General features: G+C 44.3%; 2 long non-coding RNA genes across 2 annotated transcripts in view; one reads left to right on the top strand and one right to left on the bottom strand.

Annotated features, from left to right (window-relative positions):
• LOC129525152 (uncharacterized) overlaps positions 1–912 on the top strand; it is a 63307-nt gene extending 62395 nt beyond the window's left edge. Inside the window, exon 5 of the long non-coding RNA XR_008669251.2 lies at positions 870–912. This is a non-coding gene — a long non-coding RNA (uncharacterized lncRNA). The remainder of the gene's footprint in view (positions 1–869) is intronic.
• The window catches only part of LOC129525153 (uncharacterized), a 432112-nt gene that overhangs the window by 308418 nt on the left and 106537 nt on the right, over positions 1–17157 (bottom strand). The gene's annotated exons all lie outside the window — the stretch shown is intronic.

The following is a 17157-nucleotide window of genomic DNA, read 5'->3' as shown; positions in this document are numbered from 1 at the left end:
GTAAAGAAATCCAGCAATGGGGGAGGGGTGGAAACTCCATCTCAGTGGTTCACAAACTCAACAGCAGGTTCAAATCTCTCAGGAGCTTCCGAAAGCAAAGGTTGCCACCTAGACCAATTGAATTGAAATGTGTGGAGGCAGATGTCAGGCTTTAGCAGTTCCTAAAGATTTTATTACTATCACCCTTATTTTACAGATGAGAAAACTCAGGCACAGAGAGGATGGTTAACTTTTCCAAGGCCACAGAGCATGTAAATGGTATAACTGGGCTTCACATCCAGATCTAACTCCAGAACCTGTGTTCTTTACTGCAATGTCACACTGTCACTCGTGCACACTCATTGTAGGAAAATCAGAACATACAAAGTGCAAAAGTGCCAAGTAAGAACATCACAAATCATGCACACTCAAATAAAATCACTGTTAATATTTTGGAGTACATAATTCCTAAGTTATTTCCTCTTGGAGGGGCTTGTACATAAAATATGCTAACAACAGAGCTCCAAGTTCTTGGCTACTATATGCTAAATATATAGAGATAGGTTTATTTCACCATACATACTGTTTTGCAATGTATGTTTGTAACTACATTATATCATGAATAACTTTTTTGATGCATTTTTGCAACATGACTTAAATGAATGCAATGTTTTTGATTATATGGTGCTGTGCTTTTAAAATATGTCTTCAAATTGTTTGAAATGTCTCCCTTTTAAGAGGAGCCTGATTCTACTCCTTGCCTTGGGTGTGGGCTGGATTTAATGAATCATTTCCAAGGAACAGAGTCTGTTGGAAGTCAAGATGTGTGACTTTCAAGACTGGGCTGTATAAGGCCTTAAAAGGCTCTCTCCTTGATCTCTCTCTCTCAGATCACTCTCTCTAAGGGAAGGCATGAGCCCACGCACACAGCCCTATGGAGAAGTCCACCTGGCCATGTGGCAGCCACCATCACCAGCTTGTCAGTTACATACTTCAGTGCACTCCCTCACTGGGGAATCCACCTGCCCCAGTCAAACCTTCAGATGACTGCAGCCCAGGCTGGTGTCCTGATGGCAACCTCATAGAAGAACCTGAGCCCAAGCCACGTAGATAAACTTCTCCTGGATTTCTCACCCTCAAAAACTGTATGAAGAAGAAATGTCAATTTTCTAAGTTGCTGTACCTTGGGGCAATTATTTACACAGCAATAAATAACTGATACAAATAAATATACTATGATTTATTTAACCAATCTACCATTGTTAGACATTTGAATTTTTCCCATTTCTTCATAGTGCCAAATACAATGATATGAAAAGCTTTGAGTTTATAAATAACTATATCCTTGGACAAATTTCCAGAAAACCCTTGCTGGATTAAATGTCCTACATACTGATATGCTTGTGTTGCTGCTGTTGCTTCTATATCCCTCCCTAGGGAGATTTTGCATTTTATAGCCTCCACAGAGAGGCATAGGAATGAGCGTGTTCTCACTTCCTCTCTGTGGTCAGCAGAAGAAAGGCCCCTCCAAGATGTCCACGTCCTAACTCCCAGAGCCTGTGAATATGTGACATCACATGGCCAAAGGGACTTTGCCAATGTGATTCAGCACTTTGAGATGGGAGGTTATCCTAGATTAATCTGGACTGATTTTTATCTGGGTGGGCCCAATGTCATCACCAGGACCCTTAAAACTGGATGAAGGACGCCTGTAATCCCAGCACTTTGGGAGGCCGAGGCGGGCAGATCACGAGGTCAGATCGAGACCATCCTGGCTAACATGGTGAAACCCCGTCTCTACTAAAAATAACAAAAAAAATAGCTCGGGCGTGGTGGCAGGCGCCTTAGTCCCAGCTACTTGGGAGGCTGAGGCAGGAGAATGGCGTGAACCTGGGAGGCAGAGTTTGCAGTGAGCCAAGATCATGCCACTGCACTCCAGCCTGGGTGACAGAGCAAGACTCCATCTCAAACAAACAAACAAAAAAAAGTAGATGAAGAAGACAGAAGATGAAGCCAGAGGCATGTGACCTGAGAGCTCGGTCCACTGGTGCTGGCACTGAAGAAGGAGGAAGGGGCCATGAGCCCGGGAATGTGGGCAACCTCTAGATGCTAAAAAATAAAAGGAAATGGGCTCCCCCTGGAGCCCCCAGAAGGAACCATGTTCTGCCGACACCTTGACTTTAGCCCAGTGAGATCGATGTCATGTTTCTGACCTCCAGAACTTTGAGAGTGTAGATCTTTGCTGTTTTCAGTCAGTACTTTAAGATAATTTGTCATAGCAACCATAGAAAATTAATGTACCAAATACACTCACTAATGGATCTTCAGTTTTTTGTTTTTTAATGTTCAACTTTAATAAGCAAAAAGAAGATAGATCATCATATCTTGAACGACAAACTGTCTTGGTTGCTAAATTACTGGAAACCTCTTCCACGAAGCTCTCTAGAAATCTTTCTGTCCCGCACCTAACATAATAACAGTCCTCTCTCAACAGTGCACTTGGTCTACAGTAACATGTCTGTGACTTTATTAAAGTTTTTGCTGTTTGTTGTTATTGTTTTCGAAGGTTATTTATAATTCTAAGGCTCCTTTTCAGTGAGTGGCTGTTGTAAACAATAAGACAGAGTTTCAAATGAGACTTCGCGTTTTATAAAACTGCATTGCAGCAAAAGAGAAGGAAAGTAACAGGTTTGGAAACCTCTGCATTCCTCTTTTCACATATCTACTTTACAAGCTTTGTTTTATATTTGAGCACAGCCCAAGGCCCCTCCAAGATTGCCCTGAGGTCAGCAGGGAAGAAACAGGGAGATGAGAGCTCCTGGTCCCCAGCAGGGCAGAGAAGAAAACCCTGTAGCCATCCAAAGGGCTGCTTGAAGGAAACTGAGAATGTACAATTAAAAGGACGCTCAGCGTTTGTCCAGAAAAGCATTAAGAGTCTCTTTTGTTGAAACTTTAACATTCTTTCTCTAACATTGGTATGCAGTGTTGGAGAAATGAAACAATCCTGCCAATAAAAGAATGCTCTGCACTAATAGAGGAGAGAGAAAGAGAGAGAGAGAGGGAGAGAGGGAGGGGGAGAGAGAGAGAGAGAGAGAGAAATAGGTGGGGGGACGGGAAGGGGAGAAACCATTTATTATAGAACAATTTATCATCAAATTTACATGCATAGAAGGTAGCACAGAAGTGATGATAACTAAGTTGGGACAGAATTACATTCAAATTTATACAGTAAAGTGGAAGAAAGAAGAATTACGCTTCTCTAATCTCCTTGAGAGACGGCAGGGTGGGCCTGATGGTCTCCTCTGAGAATCCCTGAGCTCATCCCAGAGGCACCTGCTTACAGTCCCTGGGGCGAGAGACCTGGCATTGCAAACTCAAAAGGTGGGGTCTCCTACCGGCCTATTATGTTGTCAAGGATGCAGGCTCACAGGGGTGGGGAGACCATCATTTATGCCCATGGTGCTACTGTTTTCTTATGAAAATGCTCTTTACTCATCACTGATTACTTCATCACGCAGCCTAAATGAATCCGATGCTTGATTTAAATAAACACTAGAACTCAGAGTGTTAAATGCCACTAATATCCTTAAATTACTCATCAATTTTGAAATAACTACCCTCTGAGAAGGATTTCCTTGACAATTCTCCTGTAACCAAGTCTATATTTCTCTTGAGAAGAGCTTTAGAACGACCTCTATTTAATAGTAGCCTGGGTTCTATTTTAATTAGGCTATAAGCGGTAAATATTTGCTAATAGACTTTGGGGTGAATAATTAATCAGTAAAAGACTGCTATGTACTGACGATTTATGTGAACAAACTAGTGGATCAGATTCAATAAAGGCTTAGTGAAAGCATTCCTTTCTAACCTAATTGTTGAAAATTTAAGATCTCTACAGAACTGTTACTTAAAAAGATTGTGTGATTTTTCTCTAAATATTTATTTCCATTTCAATAGCTTGCATAAAGTACTATTTTGTTGTCTTAGTCCAAATGACTATTCTGTCAAAACATAATAAGTAAGTTAGAACTAAACAGATAATATATTTTATCCTTTTGTGGTACTTGAGCATGTTTCTTCTAGAAAACTATTTAAAAGAAGCTGCGTTTCACTTTATTCTTCCAGTAGATAAAGGTGCATGTCCTGGAAGTCCAGTGATTTTCTCTAACAGCTTTATGGAGGTCTCGTTTACATACCATAAAACTCCCCCATTTTAATTGTACGGTTCAATGATTTTTTAGTAAATTTACAAAGTTGTGAAACCATTACCACAATCCAATTTTACAATCACAAAAGAATCCCAATTGCCCATTTGTAGTCATTTCTCCTTCCCACCACAAGCTCACGCAACCAGGAATCTATTTTCTGTCTCTTTGGAGTTGCCTGTTCTGGGATATTTCATATAGAGGAAATCGTATACTATGTGGTTTTGTGACTGGCTACCTTCACTTAGCTTAATGTTTTCAAGTTTCCTCCACGTAGTAGGTATTGTAGTCGTATCAGTGTTTATTTTTGCACTGCTGAATCACTTTCCATTGTATGGACCTGGCCCGTTTCATTTTTCCCATCACCAGTTGATGAATATTTGGATTGTTTCCCCTTTTTGGCTATTATGAGGAAAACTGCTATAAGCATTTGCATGTAAGTCTTTGTGTGAGTAGATTTCTTGCTTTAGAACTTGTGGGTTTTCTAGAAAGTTTATGTTTAACATTTTATGAATAATTTACATACTGATGGAAATGTACATTGTACTGCCAAACTGTTTTCCAAAACGGCAGTACAATTTATATTCCCATCAGTAATGTACGAAGGGCTTACGTTTCTCCGCATCCTCACCAGTGTTTGCTTGCTATTGTCTGTCTTCTTATTATAATCATTCTAGTGGGTATGTACTGATATCTCATTGTGGTGTTAATTTTTATTTCCCTGATGACTATTAATGTTGAGCATCTCTATATGTGCTTATTAGCCTTTCATATTTCTTGTTTGGTGAAACGTGCACCCAATTATATTTATATAGTATTAGATACACACTACTTTAACATCATCTGATACAGAACAGATTTTGAAAATGCATTTGATGATATCTGAATGAACATTTGCTATGTACAATGTGCTTGGCTATTTGCTTTATAACATTAAATGAGCATCTTCTATGTGCAATGTATTGAGCTAGTTGCTTTGTTACAAACCAAAAACAAAATTTTAAGCTCTTGCAGACTTTACAGAAATAACCACATTATAATGTAGATAATTCATTCATGTTGAATGCTATCACAGATAATTAGACAGTGTTTTGTTCACTCAAAGGAAGAAAACAATCTTTTCTCTTGACAGGAGGGAGGTATCCAGAGAGGCTAATGGAAGAGGCAGGGTTTGGGATTTGTTTGCAGAGAGGTTAGGCATTCAGACATGTGGAAAGAGAGATGAAAGGAAAGTGCATCTGAGGCTGAACAAGTGACTAAAGGAGAAGCCACTGTGCCTGTCGAAAGAACAATGAATAATCCAGGTGAGCAAAAGAGGGGACTTGAGAGAAAGCTGGACAGACTTTGGGAGGCCAAGGCAGGTGGATCGCGAGGTCAGGAGTTCAATACCAGCCTGGCCAACATGGTGAAACCCTGTCTCTACTAAAATTACAAAAATTAGCTGGGCATGGTGGTGCATGCCTGTAATCCCAGCTACTCGGGAGGCCGAGGCAGGAGAACTGCTTGAACCTGGACCTGGGAGGTGGAGGTTGCAGTGAGCTGAGACCGCGCCACTGCACCACTCCAGCCTGGGCTACAGAGTGAGACTCTGTCTCAAAAAAAAAAAAGAAAGGTGGACAGAATGGGAGTATAGTACTTTGAAATGTCACACGGAGGAGTAGTTATTTTACCATCAAGAAAGGAGAGCCGATCAAAGACTTTCAGTAATTGAGGGTCATCATTAATTTGCATTATTTTTTGAACTATTTTCTAGAATTGATAGATAAGTAAGACTGGGGAAGGAGGAGAAAGGAAGACACAGCCTCTGAGAGCCGGATGAAGAAGACACAAATGGGATGGAGGCTGCGGCTGTTAAACCATCAGGACTCAGCAATTATTTCATGTGGAGACAAGTGATGGCAAAGCCAAAAGGCCACGGGTGTTGAGCTGTTGATGAGAAACTGAAAGTGCCATTGTGTTTATACAGGAAGCTGCCATTAGTAGGGATTTGAAAAAGCAAGAGGAGAGGATGAGTTTAGTGGGGAGTTCTTACACTTCAGGTGCTAGTGGATATCACCAAGTCAATATTGAGTAGCAGGAAACCAGGGCCTGATGTTCCATCAGGCCATCAGGGTGGAGACACTGTGGAGAGGAAGTTTTGAGGCTGTGAGATTAGGAGAGAAGCATGGAGTGTAGAGCAGGCACTAGGCCTCTCTTCACCCAAAATCCAAAACCCCACTTATGCCAGACACACTCAATACTTTCTGCTGGGATCCTCAATTCTCGTAAAGTTTTCATAATAAGGCCGGGCGGGGTGGCTTATGCCTGTATTCCCAGCACTTTGGGAGGCCGAGGCGGGCGGATCACCTGAGGTCAGGAGTTCAAGACGAGTCTGGCCAACAAGGTAAAAACCTGTCTCTACTGAAAATACAAAAATCAGCCGGGCTTGGTGGTAGGCGCCTACAGCTAGTCGGGACGCTGAGGCATGGGAATCGCTTGAACCCAGGAGGCAGAGGTTGCAGTGAGCCAAGATCATGCCACTGCACACCAGCCTGGGGGATACAGCGAGACTCTGTCACAATTAAAAAAAAAAAAGGTTTTCATAAATTGGGATGTTTCCTCTATTCCTTCCCCTGTCTCATTCTTGAGGGATTGAAGATAGTGTTTGAAATCTCACTGGCAACCCTTCCTGCTCCCTTTCCCAGCATTTCCATGACCTTATCCACTCTAACGAGCCCTGTTTCCTCCCTGCTTCTGCCACTCGCTGAACACAGTACCTTGGCATTGCTGTCCTACGTACTCCATTCTAGCCGTGACCGCTCTTCCGGAACACAATCTCCTACTAGCTGCTAGGTCTGAGTGACTAACATAAAATTCTCCCTGGTCTGTCAGTATTTGAAATACAGCCACTTGTCTTGAAATGTTTATTGTCACTTGTTCTTGGTATAAGATGAGCATTTAAAATACACACACACGCACATATACAGGTATATCTGAGGGTTTACTATGTGCCAAGAACCATGCTGGAATCCTTTCATAAATATGGCCTCCATCATTCCTGAGAATAATCCTATTAAAATGTGATGTGAATGCATTTTCTCATTCATTAAAAGTGTGTGTGTGTGTGTGTGTGAGAGAGAGAGAGAGAGAGAGAGAGAGAGAATATGACATCCATCTGGTAACAGAGACCTGATCTCAGTTTCCCCGCCTGGGTACTGCTTATAGAAATTGATTTTGGACTTCAAGGTAGAATATGATGCAAGCTAACCCTAGGGGAACCCTGACAAATTAAAGGGGAAAATGCCTGTAGGGAGACGCCATGCTGAGTCCCCACAGAGCCCAGTTCAGCTGGGGATGTTGCTCTGAGAACATGCAGATGAATGTCTTATTTGTTTTGGGCTTCTTAGACTTCAATCCATTCCAGGAACCTCTTTTAGGGTTTCCTATGCAGCCAAGTGTAAAATGCATCTGATTTTTAGGAAATTTGCTAAAAGAAGCTATACAACTCATGCCAAAAACCTCTCCACAGCAGCTAAAAGTTCCATTAAAGTATGTCATTAAACACATGTTACAAAAAGGTTTTGTATCTCATTTTGTTCTCTGGGGTCTACATTTTGAAGTAAAACATCCTCACTAACTTGGGCATTTGATGTTAAAATACTAAAAATAATGGACAAAATTATGACAAGGAGAAGGCAAGGCTGGGACGGGCCACAGTGAATAAAAATTCAATCTGTTTTCCTAAACCCACTGCCATGCTAACTGGTATGTGTCTGCTTCTCTCAGTGGTTCTGCGAGCTATGGTCCCAGTGTCCCTAGTGGCAGTGGCATTAAACCATCTCAGGGCCAACCTCCAAGGAAACAGCATTCAAGTGCCTTTACTCACACGGGAGCTATGAGCCGGGGATTTTCTGTTGCAAGTGACAGACCACCCAATGCAAGCTAAAATTAAAAAGAGGGACTTAGGGGCTTTCACAAACCACTCCATAGCTAGGCCTAGGTTCAGAAGAGCCATCCAAGGGCAAGTGTATCAGCATCTGTGGTGGCAGCTGCCCTCCAGCGTCCTTCTGGCCTGTCCAGGTGCCCCATTCTGTAGGATCTCCTGTGCTCTCCCCACTGCCCATCTCCACAGATGAGAGGGAGGTCTCTCTCTCCAGAGAATCCAAAACTCCCTTCATGACTCTCTGGGAACTAAGTAGGACACGTTCTTATCTGCAGATCAATCCCTGTGGCCGCCGTGTGGCTTTGTTAACTGACTGACTGGTGACTCCAGTTCAGCCCTGGAGCTGGGCTGGGTCAGGGCCCCCAAATTCCACAGGCAAACATGGGATGTCTCTGCTCCCTGCAGGACAAATGTCAGTGCCATTCCCAGGAGCACAGGGAAGGGAGGCGGGCAGCGCAATCCACACGTGGACGTTTCCAGGGAATCCATCCCCTTGGTGGGGGCCAAATGGGTGGGGTTAGGGTAGGCCCTGGGAATGCCACAGTGCAATATCCACAGTCACTGTCTACTGCAGGCTCATTCTCCACTGAGGAGGCCGATGGATGAAGACCTGAATGAGACAAGGAGATGAGCCCTCATGAGAACTCGCTGTACAGCTGTACCTCAAATACAGCCACCTCTACTATGAATAGATCTGCTTCCTCTAGATTCACCCCTACTAGGTCTAACTCTATTAGTCCTACTTCCACTAGATCCACCTCTACTAGACTTTTCTCTACCAGACCTATCTCTATAAAACCTACCTCTACTAGGCCTACCTCCACTAGATTCAACCCCACTAGATCCAACCCCACTAGACCCACCTCCACTAGATCCACCCGCACGAGATCCACCTCCACTAGATCCACCTCCACTAGATCCACCACACAAGATCCACCCCCACGAGATCCACATTCATTAGATACACCTCCACAAGATCCACCTCCATGAGATACACTCCCACTAGATCCACCTCCACTAGATCCACCTGTGTGAGATCCACCTCCACGAGATCCACCTCCACTAGATCCACCTCCACTAGACCCACCTCCACTAGATCCACCTGCACGAGATCCACCTCCACTAGATCCACCTCCACTAGATTCACCACACAAGATCCACCCCCACGAGATCCACATCCATTAGATACACCTGCACAAGATCCACCTCCATGGGATACACTCCCACTAGATCCACCTCCACTAGATCCACCCGCATGAGATCCACCTCCGTGAGATCCACCTCCACTAGATCCACCTCCATGAGATCCCCCTCCACGAGATCCACCTCCACTAGATCCACCTCCACTAGATCCATCACACAAGATCCACCCCCACAAGATCCACCTCCACTAGATCCACCTCCACAAGATCCACCTCCATGGGATACACCCCTACTAGATACACCTCCGCTAGATCCACCTCCACTAGATCCACCCACATGAGATCCACCTCCATGAGATCCCCCTCCATGAGATCCACCTCCACTAGATCCACCTCCACTAGATCCATCACACAAGATCCACCCCCACAAGATCCACCTCCACTAGATCCACCTCCACAAGATCCACCTCCATGGGATACACCCCTACTAGATACACCTCCGCTAGATCCACCTCCACTAGATCCACCCACATGAGATCCACCTCCACTAGATCCACTCCACTAGATCCACCTCCACTAGATCCACCCGCACGAGATCCACCTCTGCAAGATCCATCTCCATTAGATCCACCCCCACTAGATCCACCCGCGTGAGACCCACCTCCACTAGATCCACCTCCACTAGATCCACCCGCAAAAGATCCACCTCCACGAGATACCTCTCCACTAGATCCACCTCCACTAGATCCACCTCCACTAGATCCACCTGCATGAGACCCACCCCCACTAGATCCACCTCCACTAGATCCATCCCCGTGAGATCCACCCCAAGATCCATCTCCACTAGATCCACCTCCACTAGATCCACCCACACGAGATCCACCCCAAGATCCACCACTAGATACACCTCCACTAGATCCACCTCCACTAGATCCACCTCTACTTGATCCACCTCTACTAGTCCTATCTCCACCAGATCTAACTCTACTAGACCTACCTCTACCAGGCCTATCTTTACCAGACCTACCTCTACCAGGCCTATCTTTACCAGACCTACCTCTACCAGGACTACCTCTACTAGACCTACTTCCACCAGGTCTACCTCTATTAAACCTCCCTTTACTCGGCCTACTTACAAGTAATGGTGGGATGTTCATGGGTGCGGAGTGGGAACAGGAAAAGGCACATCTGCTCTTAGTCAGGCATTTTGCAGGTGAATTACATATTTTTGCTTTTACTTCCTCTCCCATCAATCTTATTAGACAGTATGGTTATCTGCATCTTGTACAAAGAAGACTAAGTAGAGAGAAGTTAACTTGACCCAATTTGCACAGCTGGGAGGCACAGGAAGGATGAGAAAGCCAGGTTCACTGGTTTCCACATCCTGTGCATTGGGCAGGCTGATGGCATGTGCAGAAGGGAGCTCAAGACAGATGGGTGAAGGCACGAGGACTTTAGGTGTCGAGAGCTAGTGGGAGGCTGGGTCACATTAAGTGATATCCAGAAGCAGATATGTGATTGAGAAAAGCCACTTTGATTGGAATATGGCTGCTAGATTATTTGATGCCAAGGCTAGAGACAAGAAGACCATGAATATCTTCAAGCTCTAATTACTAGACTTTGCACAACTCATTTAAGACACAAAACCTTAAAATAATCTTTTAAAATACAAATACCAACCTATACACTCTGTGGAACCTTTTTTCCATATCTCAACGTTAAAAAAAATCTTGATTTTCCTGAAATGTTTAGGTAGACAATTTTATACCCTTCTTATGATGGAAGCTTCCAGCTTTGAGCTTCATTTCAGATTTAGCATTTCAGAGCTAAATGACTGTATTTTGAAACTGCGGAACATACTGGTTTATTCCTTCTTCCTTTTCCTGTAAATTAAGGAGGAAAAAGGAAAACATCATCACCTCCTCACTCCCTCCTATTTTACCATTTAGGGTTTTGTCTAATCCTAGAGACCTCACTCAGCTCAACGCCTTCTTTAATACTTGGTTTTCCGTTCCAGGCAACTGAGCCTTAAAAATTATTTCTGTCAGCTGTTTAGACTTCACTGTCTTCCTCCTAACAAATCCCAGATAAAAACAGAACAAAAAAGTAAGAACCAGAAGAGACGTTGAAATCCAAGTCAAGTCCTGTGAATACCTGCCAAGCAGAAGAAAAATGATGGCAGCTCATCTGCCCGCCCCCTCCCTTCAGCATCAGGGTGAAACACACAGCAGCTGGTGTCCACTGCACAGCACAGCACTGCATCTCACTATTCTCCCGTATCTTATCGTAACAGTAATAGGCTCATTGCAAGCCCAACACGTACTGCACAGCAAGTCCATATGCCAAGACACCAACTTGCAGCAAAGAAAGAGGTTTTGTCTCAGGGACGCAGACAAGGAGACAGGAGGAACCTAAAATCTGTCTCCCAGAGGGGTTTGGAGTTAGGTTTTCCTGTTTCTTTGTTTGTTTGTTTGTTTAAAACAGAGTCTCTATTGTCCAGGCTGGAGTGCAGTGACAGGATCTCGGCTCACTGCAACCTCTGCCTCCCTGGCTCAAGGGATTCTCATGCCTCAAGTTACCAAATAGCTGGGATTACAGACACCCGCCACCATGTCTTGCTAATTTTTATATTTTTAGTAGAGACAGGGTTTCACCATGTTGGCCAAGCTGCACTCGAACTCCTGACCTCAGGTGATCCACCCGCCTCAGCCTCCCAAAGTGCTGGGATTACAGGTGTGAGCCACCGAGCCCAGCTGAGGTTAGGGTTTTTAACGGTTTTGGAGTGGGCTGAGGTGTGGAGACCATTGGTTGAAGAGTGCAGGGTGACATCATGAGACAGGGAGAGGAAGAAGCTGTATTCTCAGACTGATTCCATTACTCTTTGGGGTCTTCAAATTGGTGGACTCAGCTATTTTTCTGGAATTTGAGATCTGAAAAACATCTGAAGCAATTCTTAAACAAAAGCCTTACAGAAATCCTATTTAAAGGACTCCTATCTATAGGAATGTGAATGGTCAGTATCTAGTGCTCAGTGACTTCTGTTTACAAGAAATTGGGCCACATTGCAGCGTGATTAATGCTTAACTGTACATTTCTGTCCAGAATTCTTGCTAACTCTGTGAGGACGGCTTCAATATGAAGAACTTCCTGGCGATTGAAATTTATTTTGTATGGTTCTTTGTTGTTCCTTCAATTTAGGTACCTAAGCCTGAGAAAATTCTTAGAATCATCTCAAATTTCCAGAGCCTCCTGGCTACAACAAATCTTGGTACCAATTTCTGTATCAGTCAAGATTGTCAGTTGCAACCCACAGTAACTTTGAATGATCTAAGAAGAAAATATATCTGTGAAGAGCCATTGCTTGGCTTAGAAAATGGGTAAAGACAGGCCGGGCACGGTGGCTCACACCTGTAATCCCAGCACTTTGGGAGGCCGAGGTGGGCAGATCACCTGAGGTCAGGAGTTCGAGAGCAACCTGGCCAACATGGTGAAATGGCATCTCTACTAAAAATATAAAAATTAGCCAGACATGGTAGCGCATGCCTGTAATCCCAGCTGCTTGGGAGGCTAAGGCAGGAGAATCACTTGAACTTGGGAGACGGAGGTTGCAGTGAGCTGAGATCATGCCACTGCACTCCAGCCTGGGCAACAGAGTGAGGCTTCCTCTCAAAAATAAAACAATAAAAATAAAATGGGTAAAGACAAACAGAGATGAATCTGGAGGCACAGCCAACCTCATCCCACAGGCAGATCTACGAGGTTCTGCTGACGCCATAGCTGCCCCGAGTCCAAATCCTGTGTGTCCAGCACCAGAGGCAGGTCACACCCAGCTGCTGGGGTGAGGGACCCTGGCACTGACCGTCCCCACCTCCGCCTCTGCAGCTGCTGAAAGGCATTATCCACCGGCTGGCAGCTTTGTGCCACTCGTTGTGAGTTGGCTCAGGCTTCTAGAACAAAGTACCACAGACTGGGAGGCTTAAGCAGCAGCAATTTATTTTCTCAAAACTCTGGAGCCTGGAAGGCAGAGACCAAGGTGCTGGCAGAGTTGGCTCCTTCCCAGCTGTGAGGAGGAATCTGTTCCAGGCCTCTCCTGTGGCTCGTAGATGGCTGTCTTCTCCCTGTGTCTTTTCACATTGTTTTCCCTCTGTAGATGTCTCTGTGCCCAAACTTTTTCTTTTTATAAGGACACCAGCCATAGGGAGTTAGGACTCACGTTAATGACCGCATTTTAAATGGATTACCTCCATAATGACCCTATCTCAAATAAGGTCACATTCAGGGACTGGAGACTAGGATGTCAACACATGAATTTTAGTGGAGAGCCAATTTTACCCATGACATTAGTGGTCAAAATTGTCCATACGTGTTTGTGTGTGTGTCAGTGTATGTAGTGTGTGCATTAGTGCATACATTACAGAAGCCAGCCTAGCATTTAAATCCACTGTCATGTAAAAGAAGATTGCTTTAAGGTAAAAGTCTTGGTCATGAGTACACTAGCTGGTAAAATCTGTGTGTTTCACAGGAATAAGATTTATGAAGCCATGGAGCGTATAGCTGTTAAAATAGATGGAATAAAGCAAAGTCATCTAATAAAAATGTGTGCTTGGCTGTGAAGTGTGAGCCAACTGTAGGGATGCTTCACAGATGTCCTGTGATTTTTTTGTGACTGCTGTAGGTGGCCAAAATGATCCTAATATCTTCAAACAAAGGCATATTGAGGCCCTATTTATGTCTCTCATATTACTTCCAATCTCAGCATCAGCTGTGCAGTCTAAAGGGAGAACCTAGATTCCTAATGTTTTCAACTTTTTAACATACTTTAAAAAAGACAATGTTATTATTCCAGTGAAAGCATTATTCCACCAAAAGATAATGCGCACATAATCGCTATAGGAAGTGTTGATTTTGTGCGCATCTCTGAAATGCTTGACCTGGGTTACAAAGGGAGGCTTTTATTAGAAAGCAGGAACTTAACGCTAAGTCCATGCTTGCAATCAATTCTTTTGTCAAAAAAATGTACATGAAGCAGGCCTGAATTAAGTACAAGATAACATGGCACAGAAAGTCAGGCACATGCTGAGGTCAGGATAAATACCAGAATAACCAAAAAGTTTTGAGCTGGATATAACAGAAAAAAATGGTGGTCACTAATTAAAAGAAAATTGAGGTTGAGGATTGGGAGAGGCACCTCTTAGTTGGGATAATTCCATCTGGGACCATTCTAAATCCCATCTGCCAATGTCCTGAAAAGACACCTTCTCTCCCTGAAATAATTTAAACAAAATCCCCAAATACTTCATAATATTTGTGCATTTCATTGTCTAGTCATTGCCCAGACAAATATTGACAAGCAATGGGAAAGATGTAAGTATTACTTCTCCACAGGACTTTGCAAAGTCCCTGTTCTAGCCCATTGCCTCCCAGAAATGCCTTCTTCATGGCCCCTGGGGAGTGAAGTGCAGGCTACCTTTCCTTCTCTGGCTCCCAAAGCATTACAGGAACTGCTTGGGGGGCAGCTGAACCAATTTTGCAAAACCTAATGTGGGTCAGGGATCAGCTATTTGAGGCTGAAGTTCAAACCTTTCGGTAAACACCAACCCTCCCAACCCTAAAAAGGATATATAGATACATATCCAGAGAAATATGTAAACATGTTTTTCCCTAAGATTGCTGTACTTCCTGTATCCAGTCAACCCAGAAATACCACAAGTTCAACCTTTCTCACAGTATTTTTCCACTTCTCTGGGACTCAGCCAGAATCTCAAAGTGCAGAGATGAGCAATAATCATAAAATCTGGGCCCCTTCCAGGAAACGTGTCAAATGAATTCAAATTATTCTCATTAGCATCACTAACAGGAATGGTAATAATGGCTTTCATTGCCAGTGTCCTATGAACCAGGATGGCTGGGAAAAGTGATTGCAAAAAAAAAAAAAAAAGTAACTCTTCTACTTGCTCCAGAAAACTGCACGCCCGGCATCCGGGGGTTTGAGGGTGGCGGAGTCCACATCACTCATTCTGAGAAAACAGAGGCCCAGAGATATTGTCTCAAGATGGTAGCCAGGCCAGGGAAGAGGTCAGAGTTCCTGGCTCAGAGTCCAGGCCATTTTCCACGACTGCACTTAGCGCCCAGCTCAGACCCTGCCAGGAGCCCAGGAGTGAGGACAAGACGCAGCTGCACTCCAGCTGCTTTTGCCCCTCTGCAGGCCCCTCCCCTTTACACGGTCTCATAGAAATTCAGCATTCAGGGGCAGCAACATGTTTCCCTGCGAGCACCCCACTGCTCCATCATGATGAGATGACTGTGAACTGGGACACCTCGCCTTGATTTTCTTATCTGTAGGATGGTGAAAATAATGGGCCCTACTTCACACAGGCTGCATGTCCTACCACGGTGCCTGGTTTCTCCACCATCATTATTTTTCCACGCAAAGCATTTCCTGACAAATTGTGAGGAATACACTGAGAACGCAAGTTCAATGTGCATCATCACTAACTGTGCAGGAAGAGCCCCTGGTCTTGGACTCAGAGGCGTTGGTAGGTGGACTCCATTGTGAATATATATATAATATATATTCACCTCCATCACATATAGGTGATTCACATTGCTTCCTCACCAACGACTCAGCTTTGGACATTTCTGAAGAGTTTTGAATTACTGTAGTCCATAAATAACTTCAACAGATATCTCTTCTTAGGTATATACTTCTGGATTTCTGGCATTTAAAAGAGAATGATCCTAAAAATGGGCTGCATATGAGCTAGTCTTTTCAACACCTTTCAGTGCTCAAGGAAAAAATAACACTCACTTCTTACGATCTTAACAGCAGAAAGGTAGATATTTTCAAACGCAAACAAAATAAGAAACTGTGAAATTTACTGAGTGTATTTGAGGGAACCCTATTACTGCCTAGATTTCAAAATACCAGCTTTGAGCAGAAGAAAAGCTACCTGCCTATGAACTTCATCTATACGCACTATGCTGAAACAGTCACATATTCTTTCTCCCATAAAAACCTAAAACAGATGATTAATATAGCCAAAGACTGAGTTAGATTAATTAATTTAGCTAATTTGAAATAATCTGGCATGTTGACAGCATAATTTAGTCTCAGCCCAGTGATAAAAAAACGGACTTCAAGAGATTCTTCCCCAAGTGTTTCAGCCTTGGAATCATTTTAATTTCATGTTGATCTAATTAGTAATTCCAATCACAGGGGAAAGGAGGAAAAAAAATACCTTTCCTCAGTTCATGGTCAATAACTTTGTACCCATATGGACATTAGTGCTCTCCTGCTTCTCACTAGGGGCTGGAAGCCTTCCATCTGATAATGGACGGTAATGGATGGATGGCGGATTTGCACAGCGTGTGGTCCCCAGGAGAGACAGTGGGGCGGGTGACTCAGAGGATGGGAGCCTCGCCCAGCAGCACAGCCCTCCCCAGCTCCAGGCGCATTTCCTCCTGAAAACAGGAAGCGACCTCGGTTTATAAATGCCCCGAAGGGAACATTTCAGCTGTCTCCTCCATGATTGTACAAAGAACCAGGCAGAGATCCTGGAAGGTCATGAGGATGGGAAGTGAGTCCGAGGGGGTCGTGTCTCCCCCCGGGTGCGTGGGGCTCAGCAACACGTGTGGGGCCCTTCTCCCCAAGGCTCACTCTTGGATTCCCGGGAAAGGCGGCTTGGGTGAACCTCGGTGTGGCAGGTATTACAGGAAGGAAAATGGGCTGTATGGGTGATAGATAGGAGTGTAGGGGGAAGCGATAGCAGGTGGAGCGGGAAGGGATGGCGCAGGTGGAGCACGGGCCCCTGCAGAACCATGAGGCCGCTAGGTTTCAGAGCCCTCAGGGTCCTACTCTCCCAGAAAGCCTGCGGGTCCAGCACCGGGCTTCTGTGTCTTAGGGCAGCTT

The sequence above is a fragment of the Gorilla gorilla genome, chromosome 8, assembly GCF_029281585.2.
Source record: "Gorilla gorilla gorilla isolate KB3781 chromosome 8, NHGRI_mGorGor1-v2.1_pri, whole genome shotgun sequence".
Taxonomy (NCBI): domain Eukaryota; kingdom Metazoa; phylum Chordata; class Mammalia; order Primates; family Hominidae; genus Gorilla; species Gorilla gorilla.
This window is presented reverse-complemented; position numbering and strand designations above follow the sequence as displayed.